The 20,931-nt window shown below is 41.0% G+C and overlaps 1 protein-coding gene across 4 annotated transcripts in view; it reads left to right on the top strand.

The window, feature by feature from the left end:
* FAM107B (family with sequence similarity 107 member B) overlaps positions 1-20,931 on the top strand; it is a 58,478-nt gene that overhangs the window by 2,752 nt on the left and 34,795 nt on the right. Inside the window, exon 1 of one of the 4 annotated variants that reach the window (XM_064421819.1) lies at positions 14,590-14,683. The exons of 2 other annotated variants lie outside the window; for them this stretch is intronic. The gene's annotated coding sequence lies outside the window, so the exon portion shown is untranslated. Of the gene's footprint in view, positions 1-14,589; positions 14,684-17,385; positions 17,473-20,931 lie in introns of those variants that run through there. One more of the 4 variants, XM_064421820.1, reaches the window with a different exon arrangement.

Here is a 20,931-nt window from a genome sequence, read left to right as displayed (position 1 = left end):
GTTATTAGTCTAAAGTTTGCTCTGGTTTGGCCAGACCTGGCATGTTTTTCACTATCAGTGAAGTATGGTTTGCAGTACAACGTAATGTTGCAAAGAGCCTGCAACTCTTCTGTGCTTACTTAAAAGGCATGTAAGTCAGGGTTTTGATGTTTTGTTTTGACATAAAACAGTGGAAAGATTCAGATGTGGAAAGAGAACAGTTTCACATGCTAACCTGAACATAAAGCTGCAAATTTAATAGGAAAACATATTTTTACAAAAAAGGTAAATTATCTCTTTAGAACTACGTTTATCAGAAGTGGAAGATACTTCCACTTCCCATGTCTTGCATGCTGTTGCCAGGTTTATCTCTTGTAATGCTTCATCTGTATTAATCCTTCTAAAACCATGCTGAAGTGGAATACCATGTGTTCCCATTGTGGGGAAGACACCTTCCCTTTGCAGATGGGGAACAGGATCACAAGTAAGAAAATGAGTTGTCTGTGACCACACAGGAGCTGTGTAGTGGTGGAAGAACTTGAACTCCTGTGTCCTGAGCTGTTGGCTAGAGGTGAATTGAAAGTACTGCCCCTGCCAGAAGGAGTGGGAGAAGAGAAGAGGCACAGTGTGAAAACTGGTTGGGTTACCTGGCTGTGATGTACTCAGTGGTTGACTGCTCTTCTATCACAGCCATGCTGGTCTTTGTTAGACTGTGGAAAACACAAGGATTTTGTAGTGATAAGTACTAAACAAAGAGAGTCAGCACACACAGGAGAGAAGAGGAAAAGGGAAGGGGCCTTTTCCTTTCTATATCTGCCTTCAAGTAGTGGGTGCTGTTTTTACAGATGGGTCTCTAGCTGGGTCTTTGGGGAGGTCCTTCAGCTGTCCCACTGTACAGTTGTGTGTGAGCAGGTGCCAGCAGAAGGGCAGAGGAGACTTTGCAGAGCCAGGTGGGTCAAGGCAAGACCAGACTGTCCTTCTGTGACCCCAGCAACTGGGTGAGGTGGTTTGAGTGCAGATCCCCACTCTGAGACCAGGCTTGTGCTTTTTTTTTTTAAAAAAACCTCTTTTCTAAAGGGGTGGCTGCTCTTCGTTGTGATATGCACAGACACTCACGTAGCTGCTCTTCTCACCTGGCTGCTTTTCTGCTTTGGTTTGCTGGTGTGAAGGGCTGTGGGTGTTCATGACAGCAGGGAGTGGCCTGTGGCAGTTCTCCTGTGGCAGAAATCTTGCGGGGCTATATGAGCAGGGAGTGGTTTTTTGCAGGTGTCTGCAAAAAAAGGAAGGATGTGGTCTTTTCTTCCCTTTTCTGTGTAACTCGAAGCACGGGAGCTTACCTGCTACCCTGTGCTCTGTCACTTTGGGAAAACTTAAGTAATGCTTTTCTTTACAGTGCTGTGTTTGGTGCTTGATGGTTATAATTATGAAGTCAGTCCTGTTTGTCACTTTGGTTTCAAAACAACTTTTGTGCTGACAGCCTGCTTCTTGTGCTTAGGCCAGTGCTGTAAGTTTTGTGCAATGTAGGGTGGGACTCTCAAAGGTGGGAGAACAGTGTTTCCAAGCTGTGTCTATAAAAAAATAAATTGCAAAGACTTTGGAGCATTTGTGGGTAGTGCTTTCTTCTGGTCTGTGTCACATTTTAAAATAACTTTTGAAATCAGTATTTCCTCAGCAGGTTTAGCCTGGGTGTGTAGCTGTAAGGGCAGGTTTTGTGGTGACTTGGTGCAGTTTGCTTGTAACACAAATCTACTGTGCAATGGAGTTTACTGAGTCTTTAGCAGGTCTTCAGCTTGCTTAGCTGGGACAAGAATCCTAGTTTTATGGTATCAACAGGGAGCACAAATGCAATAACCTTTGCCTTGTTTAGCTTTATTTATCCTAGAAGCAAAACTCCTGGATTTGCTTACATTTTTAAAATGTCTTTGACATCATAAAGGCAGAAGGTTGCCTTTTGTGCACATACGTGCTCCTCATCAAGAAAGAAACAGTGTGGTCATTTAGGAGCAGTGGGACAAATCCCTTTCATTTAGATGAGCTCAATTTCTTCATTTTTACATTTTTACTGCAATTTTTGGCAGCACGTGTGCTTTTAGGATGAACTGTAAAACCTCTGTGCTGTCCTTTAGCAAATCTCAGCCATTTACATTTACAGCCTCTCTGTGTGAGCTGGATTAGAGTCCTGTAGGGAACTTGTGATGACAAAGCATGAAAAGTTCTGCTGCTGTGAGGGGTATTTTAATATCCTGGAGAACAACCTTGTTGCTTGTTGTGGTGGGATGGATCTTGTGTTTTACCTTGTACTGGGGAATTACTTACCTTTCTTGTAAGCTATAGAGCTGAAACCAGGAATGCTTCTGAAGGAGAAACTGCCCTCGTGTTTGGCTTCATGTGAAGCAGTCTCTCTGCTTTATAATATAGCATATTTTAGGCAGGAGAAACCCAGTCTTGAAAGTGTTACGCTATAAAGGGGAACTCACTTTGAGCTTCTTTTCCTTACTTTATTATTTAGAGTTCTCCTGTGCCCCTTGGAGGATGTCCAGCTCACCATGTTTGTGCCCACTGGTGCAAACTTCCTCACCAGGTCAGCAGAGTCTGCCCTGAAGGGGAGTCAGGCACTGCCCATCAAAGGTATTTCAACAGCCATGGCATTCAGTGGGCTGGCGAGAGGAGGATGATGATGGCAAATAATAGAACAATTCCTTTCATTCCTTGTCAGTGCAGTGAGTGGGCATTTGTCAGACCTCATGTACATACACAGGCTGTTTTTTGTTCTGGTGCTAATAATAAATAGAGTTCACAGCTCCGAGTAGCCAGGATGATGTGGCGAGAAGTGGGTCAAGACCATTCGTGTGTGTATAACTGCATTCCTAATCTAGGCCAGTGCCTGTGCTGGATGCTTCTAAACAGGCTGAAAAGATTTCAGGGAAGCTGGAGTTTATGCTGTCAGCTGGGTGAAGTGCACCTCTGGCTGACTGGAGCACTTAGGGACAGGGCTCAGAGTGAATGGTCTGGAGTAGCTTTGCATGTTAGAAGGTACAGCCTTACTGTTTAGTGCCTCTGAAGAGTGAGGAGTTTAAGGCAAAGTAAACTTTCTTCTTCCTGGCAGGATGACTTGCTGAGCAGCCCTTCGAAGATGTGCACTGCTCTGCTATTTCACTGAAATATGTCTCTGCTACCTCAGTTTCCTCTGAAGTGTCACTGGGGACAAAGATGACTGGCTGAATGTCTCACTGCATGGCTGCCATGTCCTTCAGGCTTGCTGCAGTGGTTGAGCTCCTTGGTGCCCTTCAAGGAAGAGTGGGTGCCTGGTCTCATGCTGAGATGCAGTTTGGGGCTTGGCTGCTGGTGGAAGAAGAAAACCAATTTTCATCTGAAGCCACTGGGATTTGTTGAGTTTATTTTTGGAAATAATAGAGAGGAGGAGTTTGATTGGGTTATGATTTCTTTCACGGTTCTGTGCTTAGGGGTGTTTTTCATCCTAGAGCTTTTAAAGGTTACTTGTCCTTGAAGAAGATCTATGACATATCAGGCAAGCTGTAATACACTTGTTTAACTCTCATAATACCTGGCACATGACTGCTGTTCCCTCGAAACAGTCTGTCAGAAATTTGTACACAAGTTTGGATGGGAGTGGAGGAAAGGACAGGGAAAGAATCATGGTAGTTTTGCTATTTTCATTGTCTGGGATTCTTTTGGTATCTAAAAGTAAACCAATTTTTTCTTCCAAGCCTCAAGTACATTTGAGCCCATCCCTGTTTAACATGCAGAAGCAAACAAGTGCTGGGGGTTGTACCCAGGCTGTTGAGGGTGTGGGCAGTGGGCTTTGCCACGTGAAGAGGTGACCTTTGGAAGGTGAGCGTGGCTTGCCTTGGCACTGTCCCACCATTCTCCTGTGTCCTGTGTCACAGTGAGCAGCCAGTGACACAGTACCTGATCAGAAGTGCTCAGGCACAGGGAGTCTGGTGTGTTCTGGAAGGGAGCCCTGGCTGTGCAAGGCTTGTCTGTGAGTGGTTTGTTGCCACAGATGGCAACTGTGGGAGCCAGTGACTCTCCAAAGGCAATGTTAGCCTGCTCATTACTCCCTATTTATCTGTTTGTTCTTTCAAGTACAGGAAGGCTGAGCAGGTCATAAACTTCTTACACAAAATATGAGCAAATATATTTTTCCTTTTTCAAAAAGTACATTGAAAGCAAACTTTGGAATTCAAGAAAATAATGTCTCTGAAGAGCAGAAAGCATTTATCTCTTGGTGTTGAAACTAAATCCTGCTGAAAAGATTTCAAAAACATTATTTGAAGTACAGCAACTAGAAAGCCAACCTTGAAGCTTGTTCTGAAGAGTGGAGTTTGTGAATGTCTGTGCCTGTGAGTCTTAGGTGGAGGATTTAGTTAAAAAGTCAAAGCAGTGTTACAGGTGCCATTGTATCAAAACTCTCTTCTGGGGGAGCTCCAGTCTGAGTTCTTGGGCCTGTCTTGCTTTGTCTACAGTTAATGACTGACTCATCTGGGCACAAAAAGGGAAAGGTTAGAGGCATCACCTGGCCATGTTATATTCTACATCCTTTTCCTAATTGGGCAGAAGTGCAGTACATCAAAGTTTCCTCTATAAATCTAACTTACTGAACATGCAATGACTGCTTTGGTTTTGGTTTGTTGGTTGGGGTCTTTTTCAGTGCAGCATGTAAGCAAAATGACATAAATTACCCTGCTTGAGGATTTGAGGACAAGTTAGCACAAGAAGTCAGAAAGTAAGTTTGCCAACTATTGTTTTGTTTTCCAGTGGCCTGAGGGTCCTTCCCACTTATCACTGTCATAAAGAGACAGTCTCTGCCCTGAAGAACTTACAGGTTAAGTAAGGGTGTGTGAGTGGATATTAGAGACAGAAAAAAGTGAAGCATGTTGGTGTTAGGGTTGAAGTGGAAAAAAAATTCTTGCAATGAATACAGCTGCTTTGATGGAGAGACAGACTTTTACTTAAACTTCCACTGTAGCATTATGTATCTGAATAAAGCTGCTTCATTGCTCATGTTTATTGCACTACAGGAAGAAATTTTAGCACTGTAAGCTGCTCCAGAGGGTTCTACATAATTTTCAGCTTTTCAGGACCTACTTTTTCTCTATAGAAGCACTAAAAAAGTATTTCCTTAACCTTGGTACCTATTTCCAGGTAACTAATAGGATCAACACATCCAAGACAATGTATTCCTTTAGCTAAATGTAATCCATTTGCCAGCTTCAGCCAAAAATACTGCAGGGAGGAGAAACACGGGTCTATATATTAAATCTAATTTTCAGAAAAAAACAGGGCTTAATACAAGTTAGACCAGTACTTTTTTCCAGAAAATTTCCAAAACTGTAACTTTAACTTTGCAGTTTTAGAGCAGATGACTAAAACTGGGGGCGAGCTCAAAATGCAGTCAGGGTCAGGCAGGTCAGTGATACTGGGATATCTTTTTAAAGGAACTGGGAGAAGAACTTCAGGATGGGCAAGTATTTAAGTCCTGGGGGACTTCCTGAATGTTGTGGCAGTGGGCCATATGGATACCTAAGTAACTACATTTTTTTCTCAAATTGTAATTCCTGTGTCTGTCTAGTCTCTTCCTAATCCACTGCCATGATTTCCTGTGGCTGAGTAGTTCTTCCTTCTCCCAAAGCTGTCCCAGTGTTGCTAGCACGGGATGAGTGCAGGCAGCAGCTGCCAGGGAGAGGCTCCTGTTTGTGGTGCTGAGGTTGAGGTGGCCTCAGTGTGTGATGTACAACACTCTTGCCCCAGAAGGATGCACAGGTTTATATTGCCAATTAAGATCTCAGTGTCTGGTATACAAAATTCTTAATTGCTGAAGGATCCTCATATCAGCTTTCAGCAAAGTTGTTTTCCAAAGCATTTTAGTTTTCATTCCCCACCACAGAATTATGAAAGAAAAAGGTGACTGGTTGCTGGAGAACAAGTGATGTCACCTGTTCTACTCTCCTGTGGATTTTTTTTTGTATTGATGGAAGGTTTTGTTTTGATGCTTAATTCTTTTGACTGACAGCATCTGGTGGCATACAGAGAGTGCTGCATGTGTAATGCCTGATATGTGCACTAAAAGGCAAGAGTTTAGAATGAGCTTTAAAGTAGAGGAGTGTGTGCTTTTGAAGACTTTATTCCTTCCAACACTGAAATTGGAGTAATAAATCAAATTGGGCATGGCATGCATTGATAAAGTGGTGCTTTGTTAAATGACTGCTCTAAGGGATTGTTCCAACCCCTTCCTCCCATTTTAGTATTGGATCTTAATCTCTTTATTGCTAGTAACATCAGCACTAGTAGAATTAAGAATTAAAGTTTGAGCCAGTAGTATTTATTCCTGTTTTATCTCTAATGATGAAGAAGCCTCAGCTGATTTCCTGCTCAGATCTGATGATTCACAAGGCTTGAGGTTCATCTTTATTTTATTTCCATAATCTCATTTTGGTTTAGGGTACTTTTCCCCCTAATAGGAAGCTGATTAACTGACTGGTAAAACAGACACAGATGTAGTTAATTTATTTTGTAAGTGCAGATGTTTCACGTGCGAGGAAGTCGGGTGAAGATTGGATTTAGAAAGGTCTGGATTACAGGCACCAGTCAAGAAAACATTGAATATCACAAAAAGCTTATTGCTGTAAAAGCAATGACATAAGGAGCTCTTACTCCTCTGTATTTTCCCCCAGGAAGAGGAGTGGAAAAAAATTCTGTACTGTACTATTCAGTCATTCAGATTCCTAAGATTAAATGTCTCTGTAATCAATGCATTCTTTCTTTTCCTTTTTAAAAAAAATTTTTTTAGACTGTCATAGTTAGGATGCCATGAACTCAGCTCAGGGTGGCATGGTTTGCTACATGGGAGGCTTTTCAAGAACTGTAAGAAATGGTCTCCTTGAGGAAGGAAAGGATAGGGAGTTCCACTAGCCATTTACTAAAATTACAACCATTCCAGTTAACTGGGTAATTTTTGCACAGAATTTTATAAAATGGTGTATTTTAAAAACTGTGTCAGGGTAAACACATCTTTCCAATATCTATTTAAAGTACATAAATATTTGTTATTGTCCTTCTTTTACACATTAAGAAACAAAGGCTGAATTGACTTGCCTAAAGCTATAACTAATTAATGCAAGGATAGAATGTGAACTTGGGACTTTGAACTGAGAGAACAAACAAGATGAAACACTGCAAATAGAAGCATAATGAAAAGATAATATAAACTTTATATTTCAAGCATAAACTCACTACCCCAGTATACAAATCATCTTCCCATAAATGCCTTTAGGCAAAAAAAGCAGCCTGAAAAGCTGTTTCTCACTGAAAACAGAATCTGTTTAGACCAGATCACTTCTTTACTTGCCAATTTTGTGTATCTAGCATTATCCCCATTAAGCTTGTTGCTTCTGAGAAAATTCCTAAAGACAGACTGGAATTTAAATTAAATTTTCAAATAATTTGAATTCAATTGAAGAGAACCAGGCAAATTTAAACTTCATCATGAAAAGCTGCAGCAAAATCATGCTTGAAATTTCTTGTACTAATCTCCCAGGTAGATGGTTGGTGTGAGTCAGCCAGAGCACTTGTACTAAATGTGGGAATGGAGCTGACTCAGAGACAAGTAACTGGCATCATTTTATGGGATGTCATCAACTGCAGCTTCAATAAATGTCAGTTTTTTCTCTGTCTTGGTCAAATGTTAATTTTCATTGCAGTTTTGACTGAACCTAGCAGAATTTTTTTTATTTTTTGGGCTTTTGGTAAGTTCCCTGAATCAGGGGCCATCCATGATCTTTATTTTTTTAATGGAAAGGACAGTGGATTGCCGAGCACAATTCTTATTTCTCTGACTTGCATGACCTGGAGGTGACAGCACAGACATGGGCACTGCACCACTCCAGTGTTTGTGCATTTTGGAAGAACAGTGTAGTCCTGTAACAGGGTTTGGGATTTCTCTCCTTTTTCTGGACATTAATTTGGAAGGAATTTTGGAAAGAATTCATTGCAGTGGTTTTGGTAAATGCCTTTGTGATACTGGTGGAAATTGAGAGATAGGGAGTTTTTAGTGGCATTTCTGTATAACTTTAAGCAATTTCAGACTCTCATAATGACTTTTTTTTTCCTAAACATGCTAAGTTAAAAGCAGACCAAACATTTCCTAGTTTTCTGAGCTTCTAAATATCTTCTGTACTTCTGTTGTTTGAATTGCATTCCTTTGCCTGAGCTGTCTTGTTTGCTCTGGTGTTTGTGATTCATTTGAATGTGCACCAGCCAGCACTTGAATAATGGAAAACCTAAAGTAAATAAGTGATAGTGCCTGCAAGAGAATCAAAAGGTTCTACAGTGAGCTGTGGTGCTCTTTAGAACAATTTAAATATCTTTCTGTAAATAAACTGTTGAATGAAGAGTGGTTGAATGGAAGCTGAAAAGCTTGAATCATTCAAGTTTGGGACACTGAGAGCCTAGACTAAATTCAAGTGTTACTACTTTTAAGTTCTTAAAAGGAACTATAGGGCATTCTTAGAAGGGCTTTCTTTACCTTTGCCTGGGTTTTATAATTTAATCTAGGGTTTGGAGGATTGAACTGGGTTTATTCTCATTGCACCATTGTTGCAGTTTCCTCCCATATATGGCAATTTTTTAAAGGTTGGTGAGTTGGGTTTTTTTCCCCTAAAGTGCAAGATGCTTTAGATTTTAGATGCCAATTCTGTAATTAACAACAGGAAGTTTGTAAAATGACTGGAAGTGGTTCTTGAAAAATTCTGGTTTTGTTTTATGAGTTTTTTGTGTGTGCATTTTTGTTGTTTTTTGTTTGGTTGGGTTTTTTTTTTCCCTTAAATGTGCTCCAGAAGCCAGAACTATCTTACAGGATGCCTGCTTTAAGAAAGAATGAAGCAGGTAGGTACATTACAGTTGATCCTTTCATCATGTTTGATAAATTTTGAAAGAAAATGGGTCAGGCTGTAACATTAGATTGTAAAGAAAGTGAAATATGAGATAACAGAAAAAAAGGTATATCTGTTTGTACCATATGTATTTTACACTTTCTATCTGAGCTGCATGAGATAAGCTTGTGTGAATCTTTCACTCCATCATCACAAACTTGACCTTTTCTGTGTTGCATAAATGTTGTCATACAGTTCACATGTGGTCAGTGTGGTGATCCTCCAGTTTTGCCTTCCATAAACCTTGGTTTTGTTTTTCTGACAATTCATTTCCTGTTGATTCAAATTCTTAGTTTATTTGTTGTTGTTTTTAACATTCTGCCAAAGGCTGTTACTTGAAATTGTTGTCTGGCAGCACTGGGCTGGAGCTTGTCAGAGCCTGGACTCCTGGCACCTTTCATTGCTCAGTCACCAGTTTATATAAATTTTAGGGAATTTCATGGGGGCTTCAAACCTCTTAAAAGTGTGGCTGATACTGGCCAAAAGTTGTGGGGCAGGTTGCATCTGCACACTTCTGTTATCATACAAGAAATCTAAGAAGGTTGTTTAACATAAATTCCTGACCTGGCCCTGTATTTGCTTCTTGGTTATGGAACAATTCCCTGAATGTGTTTTTGCAGCCTTGCTTTGTACCCAGGGAACTCCCTGTGGTGGCTCTGGTTTTGCTAGAGCCATATACTGACTTCATTAAGATGTGGGCATCAGAATGGCATCCTGGAGTTGTCCTACTTGTGTGTAAATGCTTTACTACATGGTTGCTCTCTCTTTAGAAAGACTGTTGTGCAAGCAAACCACGCCGATTTCCTTCAGCGTTATTTCACTGGCAGTTTGTGGGTAGCAAGTGGGGAACAGTAGATAAAGATTTTGTTCTTTCTGAACAGTGAACCACATGAAATTTTGTAAAGCTGGAGGTGGGGAAAAAACGCAGTGTGTTTCAGTCACGTTATTTGGTTACAGCTGTAAAGGGTATTATTCATTTATCACTTCCTTCTAGAAGCTTTCTGTAACTGCATGAGCTATTCCTGCAATTCAGTGACATGTGCATCACAAAGGCTTGAAAATGGGAATGGATGGGAAACTCCTGTTATTTCAAATTAGGTAGTTGTAAACTGGCTGCAGGCCTTTAGGTTGAAAGACTAAGCATTGATTTCAACATACTGCTGGGTTGTATCACAGAGGAGATAAAAGTTGATTCTACAGGAAGTGGAAACTTAGACACGCTAGTGTGGAACTCAGTAAGCCCACTGAATGTATGTTTGCTGCTCACAGATCATATCATAAAGCAATTTATTTGTATCAGTGGCTGTCACATCATGTAGGATCAATTTTCCTTAAACAGAGAATACTTATTAAGGAAAGCTGCTGCAGACCTGAGCTTGCATTCTAGCTGTGATATCTCCGTGGGCCAATAACCACATGTTTTATCTGGTTTTCTTCCAGTGCATGAACATGCCTAGTGAGTAACACATGAAAACCAAATACAACAAGGGTTGATACATTTGGCCAACTTACAGAGTATAAGGATCTCATTATTTTTTCCTACTTCCTGGCTTTTTTTTAAAAACGTGAAATGTATCTATCTAGTTTCTTTTTAGCAGCCTGGGCAATGTTCTTTCCTATTTCATCTGCAAATTAGTCTTTCTATGGGTATGGCTCTGTTGAATGATGAACTTGGTTGCTATTTATTTATTTTTGTGGTAGCTTTTTTACTTGGCTCTTCAAGGAAGTAACAGTTATTTTTTCTTATTTTCTTTGTACGTGAAGGAAGGTGAGGGTCACATTCTTTAGGGGAGGAACAAAGAAGGATGTGAGAAATGCACTACTTGCTGCTATCAATAAAACTTTAATTAACTAAATGCTCTCTTTGGCTTCTTGCCCACGTGATATATAAAAATCAGAGAGATTCTCCTAAGTCATTATTACTGGTTATCAAAAATACTTACGTTTCCATTTACAGTAAAGCCTGAAGAATAATTGGCTGACAAGTCTCAATATACAAAGAAAACTTGGTTATTCAAGTTATGCATTTTCCTAAATTTGCATGTTTGCACTGACATGCTGAAGAGTTGCCTTTATCAATCCAATCCATATGTAAAATTGCCTTCATGTATGCAAAGTGAGAGTCCCAAAGCAGGACTCCTGGGTCTGCCCAGGGTTTGTAGCATCACAGAACGGTTTGGGTTGGAAGGGACTTTAAAGATTATCTACTTGCAAGCCCCTGCCATGGGCAGGGACACCTCCCACTGGAGCAGGTTTGGTCAGTGCCCCATCCAGTGTGGCTTTGAACACTTCCAGCGTCGTCTGGATTTGCTGCAGGATGAGGGATTCCATCTGCAGAAATCCTGGGAGAGGAGAGCTCCTGTTCAGCAAAGGCTGTGCCTTGCCTTCTCCTGTGCTACTAACCTGGTTTCTCTTGATGTGCTGTCTTGCTGCAAGTGCTGTTCACCACTCAGGATTTAAACTGTCTGAGCAGGAATTGGGCAGCTGGGCTGCCACTGCAGATGGTGTGACTCATCTTGCTTCCCCTAGGGGGAATGAGCCTCCCTGTTCTAAACTTCTGTGAGGTTTTTAATAATTCCCAAGTTCTCCTGCTGGAGACCAGTAACAATGCTCACCTGTCCAGAAGGGATTGAACCAGTATCAGTTTTGCCTGCAAGTGGATATCCTTCGGCTGCATTTACAGTCACATGTAATGAGCAGGAAAACAACTCTGACTGCCTTGCTTTACTTTTTATTCCTAAATCTTCTGGTTTCTGTCTCTAATCTTCAGGCTCAGACAATAAATGGGGTTTAACTGTGGATCCTAACACTGAGCTGATTAGATGCAGATCTGTGGATCAAACATTGAGCTGTCAGAAGGGAGACTGGCCATGCTGCAAACGATGAAGTGGTGTCTTGTTAGAGCCCCATCAGGCAAACCACATGTCAGTGTGTTTTCCCAGAGCCCAGGAGTCCTGGGGTGCCATCCTGTGTGTGCCACAGGAGGGGAGAATGCAGAGGCAGCATCCACACCATTGGAAGGGCAGCCCTGGCACCAGGCAGGAAGCTGGGACTCCGTCAGCTGCAGGTTTGGTGTGACTCTCCCCCAGTTACCCTCCTGTGGGTTGGTGCTGTGAGATTCTGGGCCCCTCTTTCCAAAGGGTCACCTGCATCACTGCTGCAGGAGCTGGTGGCACTGTGCCCTGGTGGCCTTGTGCAGTGCAGGTGCTGGCAGACAGGGGTGACCTCAGGCAGCATTACCCACCACTGAGCCTCCCCACATCGGCTCCTTGATTGCCCATTTCCCATTAATTGCAGATGCTGTCAGACAGTCTCTTTTCTTGGCAGTGCTGTTGCAAGAAAATATTTTTAGTAGCTGCTTTTCACCATCAAAATTATTATTCTGCCATGAATCAGAGCTGACTTAAATGCAGGCGAAAAGGATGACCCCCTAAGCCAGGGTGTCTCTGCCAGACCCCAAAAGTGGTTGAGCCCATGAGCTGTCCTGAGCTGCCTTACATCATCTCCATGTCCCTGAGTGGGGCTTGCCACAGCTGACAGCAGCCTGTCCTGACAGCCTGAAAAGGGTGGGGGAAAGAAAACATCCTGAAATCCCACTCCCTACAAATGGAGAGCCCTGGTAACCATTATTATCTGTTGAGAGCCAGGACTTCCCAGGTTGCTCTTTGGAGCACAGGAAAACTCATTGTTTTCTTCCAGCCCATTTTTTTCATTCTCTGGTTCACCATTCATGTAAATTTCCTTTTAAGTGGTGTTTACATTTGCAGCTTTAAAAATGTGGGAAAGGTTCTGTCGTGGCAGGCTGTAATACAGTGCAAGTAACTATTTCTGAGTTGGCCTTGCCTTGCCTCTTGCCCTCTCATCTGTCATCAGCTCCTTCCTGTGTTTTGTGAAGTTTTTGCTTCACTGCTGAGAGTGGCACAGCAAAAAGTGAGCTCATACAGAGCTCAAATTACTGTTGAACCTTCAGTTCAGGTCTGTTTAATGGAACCCTTCCTTCTCAAAACCCTTTCACCCTCCTTTTACTTGAGTCGTAAAACTTCTTCTGTTTGAACTTAGTGAAAACAAACCCCAAACCCTTTCTGTTCTAGTTACAAAATGCTTTGATTCCTTTCCCTGGTTTTATTTCACATTATTTACTGAGCTCCTGCTGGAGTAGTGTCTTGGGGTAAAAAGACACTGCTTCTTAGCTGAACAATTTAAATTTTTCATCAAGGGAGATGTATAACCCAACTCTTTGTGAAATGAGTTAGCCATCCATTCTACTCCAGCTCCAAGTAGGAAGTGTGGATCATTTCAAGACCCAGGAGAATTCAGACACAATAGGGTAGGTACCTATGCCATAGTACTTCATCAGCTGTGGACGTAAAGGAAAACTTCTGGCTGCTTCTGGCAAAAGCTGCCATAAATGTATGACTTTGGGTGTGTGTGTGTGTCTCAGCTCATGAGACAAGGGTGAATTTTTGCATGTTATGCTGAGTAGTGGTGTGTGAGTATCAGCCCGTATTTACAAAAGCTGTTGTATGTGTCTTTTCAATTTCTGAAATTTTTTTCCTGAGGCAAAGATGTGCCAGGATCTACTGTTGACCTTGTTAAGTAACTTCCATTTCTCCTTCTGTGTTCTAGTTTTGCTTTTTGAGTTTCTGTGCTACTGGCTAACCTGTTAGCGATGCTTAAGTTTAAGAGGATCTAAGTTGCACAGTCATGTGAAGAAAAAAATAAATTGTATTTACTTCTGAGGTTTTTTTTCTCAGAACTCCTTGTATTGCTTTTGGTTTTTTGACATGGGTGATATGGAGTTACTATGGCAGGGTGTGGACAGCTTTTTAAAGATATCAGTCTTGCATTTATGCAGGAAAACCTTTGCTATCTTCTGCAGTCAGAATTTCAGCAAACCCACTATCACTGCAGAATCATTTGGGTGTGGATTCTCTCCACTTGCTGTGTTTGACTTTCACAGGGATCAGTACCTATCTAAAAACATTTAATGAGAACTAGTAAGATATTTTAGCCCTGCAGACTTGTTCCTCTGTAAGCATTCAGCCAACATTATTGAGATCAATGGTTTCCTGTGTTTTATTAGCACAGCAGTTCCAGCTGGTCCTGTAATCTCACATTTCTTTTTATAACTATTTTATAAGGAGAAGGACCCAGTTAAACCAGTTCAGGTTTCTCTGTTGCAGTGCTCTAATGCTTGCTGTCATTGTAACAAATCTGTCTTGGCTGTCCATCTGCTGTGCTTGCCAAGCCTCTGCCGTGTCTCCCTGGCACACCTGCATTTGTGCCAAAAGCTCTGCAGTCACTGAGGCAGCCGTATCTTTTTGACCATCTTTGCCTCCTTGTATCCAGATGTGTACACACAAATGCACAATCTAATGTTTGCTTGGCATTTTTGAGCCAACACAGGCTGAGATTACAAGGCAGTTCCACCTCTCTGTGAAGGACTGCTCTAGGCACTGAAATCTCCCAAGCCAGAGCTGTGTGTCCCTCACACCCTGGGGACAGTGCAGGGACATGGTAAAGAGAGTGGGTGGCAGCTGCTGCAGGGTGATGAGGACAGCTTGTGCTACCTGATACAGGGAGCCAGGTGGTTTCTGTTTGTTGCCAGTAAGGGTGGGGATAAAAGGTGGCCAGGAAAGAGGGGCCATCCTATACCTGCATCCATTGCTCCAGTGCAGGTAGTTCAGCTGTAGCAAGAAGACTTTAGCTCTTGGGGCCTTTGTTTTCTGCTTCTCCAGACCAGAAAAATACAGGTGAGCAGAGCCTGGAGGCTTTTTCAAGACCTAATGCTGAGGTGACTCTGATCCTGCTCTGGATACCTGGGACTGGTGAAGCTGTGCCACTGTGGTCTTTGCTCTGCTGCTGAACTGCTGGCACCAGGAGATGTATGGGAGAATCCACTAGGTTTGTGCCTTTGTCTCCATGCAGGAATCCTGCCAGTATTGTGGTACAGGAGTGAGGTCAGGGGAGAGTTCTTTACATTCTCAGTTGGGGTGGTAAGACTCAGGTGCTTGCTATGAATTCACGATTGGCATAAACCTGTTGTAGGGTGGAATGGCTTGCTTTGTCCATGTTATGGTAACTTCCAAGTATCTTGTTGAATGTATAAATGGAGGTAGGTCTTTAGGATTCTGCAGATCAAAACAGTAATTTAAACTGGACTAGAAATACATAAAAGTAATGGTGAAAAATATTACTTGTAAATTAGTTTTAAATAAATGTGTAGTTTAACCATAATGAAATAATTCAATCTAACAACTTTCCTTACCTCCCCTGTTCTAAGCAGCTTCAGGCTTCCCCCTTTATTGCCTCTTGAAATTTACTGGTTTAGAGGTCAGAACCAGAGTTTTTTTTAGAAACAAGCAAAATGTCTCAGTAGGCTTCCAAATTCAGAGGTATTTTCTTGATTTTTATTACATTGAATGAATTCTGCAACTAGCTATTTTAATTCAATAAATAGTTGCTCCAAAGCTGAGAACGTGATGAAAAGTCACGACTGTGACTAAGATAGAAAAAGACAGCTCTAGTAGTTCTAACATCTGGAATCAGAACCAAAAATAATCAATTTTTGAACTTGAGATAATAATTACTTTCATAAATTTTATCTATAAACAAGATGTCTGTTCCACTTTGTGCCCAGCCTGCTTCGGGGGGTTTTATCTAAGTAAATAAAATCAGTTTCGCTTTGATGCTTTTGTGGACCTACTCTGCCTTCACTTACCTCTCTTAATGCAACGCTGATAGGAATATCAGTTGAATGTGTGTTCATGTAGAACATTAGAACTGAGTATATTTTCCATGGGTAATGAAGAATTTGGGTAAGTGTGTGTTATATGTGACTAATTAGTGGTGCAGTTTATCTGCCTCTTCAGCAAACAAAAGGCTCATGTTACAGCAACCCTTCTGCAGAGAATATCAATCAAGATTTCTGCTTAAATCATTTTCATCTTTTAGCATCTGTTCACGTCTAGAATACAAATCAACACCAGTGCATTCTCCTCTCATATGTCTTCGTTGAATCCTTTTTAGCTGAAGAGAAAAATGGAGGCATGGCATTATTTTGAGCCTGCATGTGCATTGCTCTTGATGTAAAACAGTGAAACTCACAGTCTGCAAGCTTTCCATACACAGACATTGCCCCTGGCTGTGCAAGAAGATATTTAGATGTGCAGATCATGAAGAAAATTTGTGGTCTGTTAAGGAAAGATTACACTGGGTAAAAATGAGTTTGAAAACTGAGGCTTGCTATGACTTCTTTCTTAAATCTAATAGATGCCTGGATTGAGGGAATTACTCATAAGAAGGAAGTCATAAAACTGGTTTGAATTAGATTTCAAAGGCAAGGGTTATGTTGGTCATTTAAAGCCTTGGATTTCTCACCACCACCAGAGTCAATAAATAGCAACCTAACACAAGATTCTGGCAAAGTATGGTCTGCTATGTAAAGGCCCTTTTGCAAGTTAAAGCTGAATGATTTGGGATCATATTTAGCATCTGTGGCTTGTGCTGGAGTAGTGCATGGGAGGAGGTGGCTTGTTCTCACCAGTGGGATGCTTGGAGATCCCACTGAAACTGAGCCATTATTTTATTTATGCATGTTTTGGCTTGGCCTTCAAATCCAAGTTGGAGAATGTAGGTCAGCTGCAGTGAGGCTCTGGGTTCTGAAAGGAGATTTCCAGTCCTGTCCCAGTGCCTTTCCAGTACCCTTTGGGCTTCATTAACAGTCTGCTTGCTGGCTCCCTCCAGCACAGAGACCATGAGCCATCTGACACTCCTTTGCCAGGGGCAGCCTGTTTGCTCAGTAATGAAGGAAATGGGTACCAAGTACGTTACATCTTTCTAAAGCTGTTACAATTTCCCTACCACCACCATCTTTACTGTTAATCCAAATATTTGATATTAACAAAATCACAGTAGACTAAATAACGTTTTCAATTCCAACGGGATGTGATTGCTTCCAGGGTGCTACCAGGCAGTGTCTTAAGACATTTCTATCTGAATACAAAATCTGACTGATGAGAGAGGGAAGAAGAGGCTGGTAATGAGATTATGAAGTGAAATATTTGCAAACAACATTTTCTGTTATGGAGACTAGGGAAGGAGGAGAACAATTTATGCAAAATAAATAGAGACTTTTTTTTTTTACATATTAATTATGGATTAAAATTTGTAGTTTAAGCAGCGGGATTTAATTTCTTAGCTGAATGAGATTTTATAGTTAGTCTGTGGAATAGACTGCATTTGGGAGAAATATTCAAAACATAATTATTGTAAGAATTTAAACCAGAAGTGGGAAGGGGAAAGGAATGGGGAGAAGGAGGAAGCAGTCTCAGTAAGGCTCTGAGACTAGGACTTGTGTATTTAATTGAGGGTTTTGTTTTGGTTTTTTTGAAGCCTTTTCAGTCAGTAATACACACCTTCTTTTCTGAGGAGTCAAGGATCTCTGACAGACAACTTAACCAGGGTTACCAAATGAAAACGTATCATCTGTAGCACCCACCTTCCATTAAACTCTTTCAACATCAAAGGGTTTACGCTGAGGGTAAGTTTTCTTATCCATTGTTCATTTTGGTTCTTGAATTCTTCATAGGACTGTCTGCCATGAAGCCATTTATTATTGCCTTGGTAATAAGTGAGGGCTTTTTGCTTAGAAAACATTTGCACAGTGGCGGTGCCTGTTAAGCATAAAATGCTTCTGAGATATCCTCTGGAAAGAATATCCATAAATAGAGAAGGACCCACTTAAATCAATACTATTACTTTTAATTCTCTGCTTTCTTTATCTTGCCTGTTGCTTTTATTCTCTTTATTAGCCTTCCATGATGGGGAAGTTTTCTTTCAAAAGAGGCAACATGGCCTTGTTATTCTTCATTGCTTTGTTTCATCTGCAGCTCACACAGTAATGTGATAGGGATATTGGGAGTTAAAATTTCAGAACTGTTCATGCAGGTAGTTTGTCTTTAAAATATAATTTTTTTCCTTTCCCTTGCTACTACTTGGGTTTTTTGCCATATCATGTATTCTATTTTACTACTTTTTATTATTTCATTTTACAGTGTCTTACATAGTCTGTGAACACAAAGTAAATTGATGGCTTCTGAATCAGAGGCTATTACAGCATTTTCCTGGTTCGATGAGGTCTCCTTGCTGTCAGATAAATCTTAAATAATCCAAAGCACTTTAGGTGGAAGAATAGTTTTAATAAAACTTACCCTATGTTAAATTCCTGGAGGTTTTTGTCTTTCTATCAGCAGTCCTCATTGGGGTTATTAATATAGAGTTATTAACTTTCAGATATTCACTAAGGCCATGTTTCATTCACTTCAGTTTTCTTTTAGTCTTTTAATAAAATAGCATCATTAGATCTTTGTCATATCTGGAGTTGTCTCTTATGTATGGAGGATAGAGGTGATTTACTGTCTTAATTTCAAAGTCCCAAATTTTATGCTAAGTACAGTGGCCAGTGCTCAGTGCAGCTGACAGACCTTCCCTAGAGGTAGGCTGGTTCAGTGACAGCAGAGGAATGAAGATGACAATGAGAGTCACAGGGCTGGAGGAATGGGCAGGTGTTAATGCTGGGCAGTGAACAGCAAAGTGAATATTGGCCAGGCAGTGGGAGTGACCCTCCAGCACTGACTTCTGTTCAGGCTAATTTTGTTCCTCTGTTCTTTTTGTGATCACAAAACTTAGTTAAGATTTAGTGCATTCTCTTCCCCTTCCTTGTTAGCATGGAGGTGGTCCCAGCTGGGGGTGGCAATGAGCCCAAGCACTGCACAAAGTCAGGGAAGGCTGCACTTCATTGCTGCTGTGCCCAGGCCCATTTAATAAAGTTTGAGAGCATGCAGCAGCAGTGTGTGCATTTTATGGTGATGACAGAGCCTCTTAGGCTTTAAATGCACTTTATTTCCAGTACCATGACAGGATTTTCATGCAGCTTGATGCTGTGTCTGAGGTTTACCTCAGCATTTCCATTATAAGCCCCTGATTTCAAGGTATGCTGTGCAGCAGCCTGGTTACAGAGGACTTAGTGGGAAAGGATTTTGTTAAGATTAACAAAGGGAAAATTTTCACTCCTTTTAAAGTTTGTAGAGTAAAAATATTGAAATGAAAGAAAGCCTCCATATGTGTGATTAAAATTATCTGAGATGGAGTTTGAGGTATTTGGAATAAGAGGCATGTCTGTAGTAGAGTGGGAATGTGGAGTGGGTTAAAGGTAGAATGGGACAGCAATTTTCATGAGGTGAGGACTGTGAAGTTGTTGGCACTGACCTGGAGTAGTAAACACAAATGTTAGCAAGGCTCCTGCAGTGAGCAGGGGCTGGAGTGACTGTAAATGCTGTTCTGCTGGAGTTCACCACCCCTGTGTGCTGGGAGCTGTTCCAGCTGAGGATCTGCCTGCAGAGCTGTTTCTCTGCATCACCATTTCCATGAGATGGGATTGCTGATGGCCTCTGGCTCACTTGGTGTGGCTTGATGCTGGACTGGTGTCTTCTGTTTGTTGGGAATTGTCTCTAGAAACGCTTGGATCTCTACTGGTGGCATATTTGTGACTTGTAATAAACTTTTCTGTGACTGGGAGCCATGTGCTTGACTAAAATGTAAGAGGAAATTAGTGGGACATCTGGCCTCTGTAAGGGTCAGACTTTCATTTTTACTTTCTTGACTAGAGTTTCATGAATTCTAAGTTAATCTGAGTTGAGTGACCTTTTGACTAAAGCCTATCTTGCCTTTCTTTTCCTTTTCCCATTTAAAAAGGTTTCATGGATCTGTGAAATTGTAATTCTATTTGGTAAGATGGTCATTCTTTGGTCATACACTCAGATCTAAACACACAATAGTTGGAGGCAGTTTGTGGTATTAATTAGTGGAAAAGGAAGACTTGAGTTAATCAGCTCCTAGTGAATTAAATCTTAATGGCTGCATTGACAGATTCCAGTGCTGGCCTTGTGGACTGTTGTAGGAATTTAGCAGTGTGCAGTGATTCTCATTTTCCAAATGAAAGTGTGTTAAAAATGAAGTACTGTCTTTGCATGACTTCAATTCTAAATCATCTGTATTAATTTTTAATTTCATATTTTTAATGTAAATTAAATGAATAGTTGGTCTAGAACTAATAAAGCCAATGATATGTCACACTTTTAGAGTGAGAAGGGATTTCTGGCACTAATGCTAAACAGGCTTACATGTAACTCAGCCTCCAGCTTTAGTCTGCCAATCAGATTTTGTTTTTCACATATTTTCTTAATAGTTTGCACATTCAGGGAAGTTTTTTTTACAAGAAACACTGTAAAAATATCAAATAGAGGTGATTCATCAAGATCCATTCTGATTATTTACAAAGGCAGCATGTGTGCCTATGTATGTGCATATGTATCTGTGTTTATGTGTATGTTTTGAACCAGCAGGCCTTACCCACACACAGAAGGTAATCACATTGTGGTTTTTTGGCCACATTTGTGGCCAAGAAATGGGCTGTTTCGTCTCCTTTTAAGTCCATTTGTGGACTTTAAAGGAAAACAAATATATGTAAGCAAGACTGACACTTGAGATTATAAGGAATTCTAATACTCTCTGTCAGAGTTAGGGTCATCTTTTCCCAATGATGTAAAATTCATGAGTCATATGTTACAGTTTAAGTAGGCAGGATTTGAAATTACTGCACATCTAGAAGTGTAAGAATTAGTTAAATGCAGAAGGGCTTATTTTACAGAGCTCACTTTGCACTTTCATGGTCCACTTTGAGTTTCCTGTTCTACCTAATTCCTCAAGTAAATTGATTTCTGATTTGGATTTTTTAGGTTTGTTTTGTTGGTTTTTTTTTATTGTTCACCTTCTTACAAAATAAGGAAGTTTGATCTCAGCTCTCCAGAGTGTCACGAAGGTAAATTGGAACATGTTAGTGGGTGAACACCATGTTTCTGCTCCTGACTTTAGTCCTGGGCTACCATGATAAGCAGTCAGGTGGGGAGAAACACTTCCAGAAAGTGACACCTTTTGTATA

The sequence above is a fragment of the Passer domesticus genome, chromosome 5 (genome assembly GCF_036417665.1).
Source record: "Passer domesticus isolate bPasDom1 chromosome 5, bPasDom1.hap1, whole genome shotgun sequence".
In the NCBI taxonomy this organism is placed as follows: Eukaryota; Metazoa; Chordata; class Aves; order Passeriformes; family Passeridae; genus Passer; species Passer domesticus.
This window is presented reverse-complemented; position numbering and strand designations above follow the sequence as displayed.